We start from the raw sequence: 1,853 nt of genomic DNA, 5'->3' as shown, positions 1-1,853 counted from the left end.
CCTTGAATCTAGAGCAGTTCAGTCTAAGGTGCCGGATCATCTTGATTTCTTAGAATCTGTGCTTTTCCTTGCCTCCGTTAAACTCTAGTTTTCTTACTTGCTATTTGGTTTATTTTTATTTTCTAGTTACCTCATGGAACGGATGAAAACTGGCTTCAAAAGCTGTATAATAATTTTGTCAACAAGAACCCTTTGTTTGAGAAACCTAGAATGTCAAATGCATCCTTTATCATCCAGCACTTTGCTGATAAGGTACGTGAGTGCCGTCTGCCTGGACCGGAGCGGTTTCCAGGAGTAGGCAGCCAGGGTACATCCTTGTAGGATTCAGGCCACACTTCACACCGAGCTTTGATGAAGGAGGTGTGTATGTGTTTAACAATTCTTAATTTGTTTTTATGGCAAAATATGAGTTTCAATTGTACTACTTTGAAGATAAATGTGTTGTTAATAGACCTCATTTCTGATTTTGAGTTTACAATGAATTCATTAACCTCTTATTGATCTGTTTTTTATGTGAAGTTGTGATCATCAGATGGCATAATTATTTCCTGTGATGAAAGCTATATCTTTTTTTGAGGTTTTTTTATTAAACTGGGATAAATTTATTACAATGGCAACACAGTTTGACTCAAGATGATGGGTTTTCTAGGTGATGTTTATTTTCTTTATATAACCTCCTTTTTTTTTTTTACTAAACAAATGTTACTTTCATAAAAAGAAAAATTATTTTTAAAATCACATTACAGAAAGGTTGGAAAGTAGAAGGAAAAAAATATCACCATACCCGCTTGCCCTAAATATACATCTCATTTGTTCTTCTTCCTTAAGGGAACTCCCACCTCCTCCCGTTTCCTGGGGTGGGCGTGGGCTGGAGGGTAGGGAGGTTGTTGCCCTGGTGGCCTGGCCCGTTGCCTAGGGGTCACGGGCATGGCTTGTGCTTGTCTGCGTCTGTCACGGAGGCTGGTGCTGCAAGTCAGAGCGGGCCATTCCTGAGTGACTGAGGGGGAGGTGTGGGGATGGTGACCTGGAAAACTGTAATCACCTTTGTGTGCTAGCGGAGTTCTGTTAAATATGGTAGGATTTCAGGGCTTCCAGTTTTACAGATAGCTTCCTGAAAAGATGCCGATGAAACGAATGATGATATGTCAAATTATATTTTCTAGGTGTTCTTTATAATTTCAGGATTCTGTTCCCATGGGGAAAGGTTAAAAAAAGACCAGACTCCATAAAAAGCACATAAGCGATTTACTTCAAGAGTCTCTCTTTATAGTACGTAGTTTCGGTACATTTGAGTCTTTCACCTGCCGTTTCCGAGAAGTTCACCTTAAAAGACATGCATGGCGTTTTGGGCGGACTGTGGATTGGTGGGAAGAACCCACACACATTATAGGGCTAGATTAGGTTCTCAATCTCATTAGCCAAGGAAATAAAATCATATTGAAAACATGGCAGCAACTCAGCGACTCTTTCGCTGGTCCAAGTGTCCCCAGCAGAGGCACCCAGCTGCCTGTGACAGACACTGTCCCCACAGATGGTCTCCCTGGACCAGGAAGCCTCTATATTTCCTACCCTTGCCTATTTATACTAGTGGCTCACACCACCATTCTGGGAGAATTTGTACAACAACCCATGTACCACATTCACAAGGAAATGTTTACAAAGGTGTTCCTGGTTCTTAACCTACTAGCAAAGACACTTCCTCACCCAGGGGGACCCCCTCTGCCTCCAGATTCTAGCACCCCCAAAAGCCTGTTTGCTCATTATCAATTTTTAAAATTAATTTTTAATATCTTTTTTAATTTATGAAAAATACATATCATGATTTTTTAAAATATGTATTTGTAAAGCTCTGA

General features: G+C 40.4%; 1 protein-coding gene across 1 annotated transcript in view; it reads left to right on the top strand.

Moving 5' to 3' along the window:
• MYO5C (myosin VC) overlaps positions 1-1,853 on the top strand; it is an 82,040-nt gene that overhangs the window by 29,086 nt on the left and 51,101 nt on the right. The window lies entirely within an intron of this gene.

The sequence above is a fragment of the Propithecus coquereli genome, unplaced genomic scaffold (genome assembly GCF_000956105.1).
Source record: "Propithecus coquereli isolate 6110/MARCELLA unplaced genomic scaffold, Pcoq_1.0 Scaffold57, whole genome shotgun sequence".
Classification (NCBI taxonomy): domain Eukaryota; kingdom Metazoa; phylum Chordata; class Mammalia; order Primates; family Indriidae; genus Propithecus; species Propithecus coquereli.
This window is presented reverse-complemented; position numbering and strand designations above follow the sequence as displayed.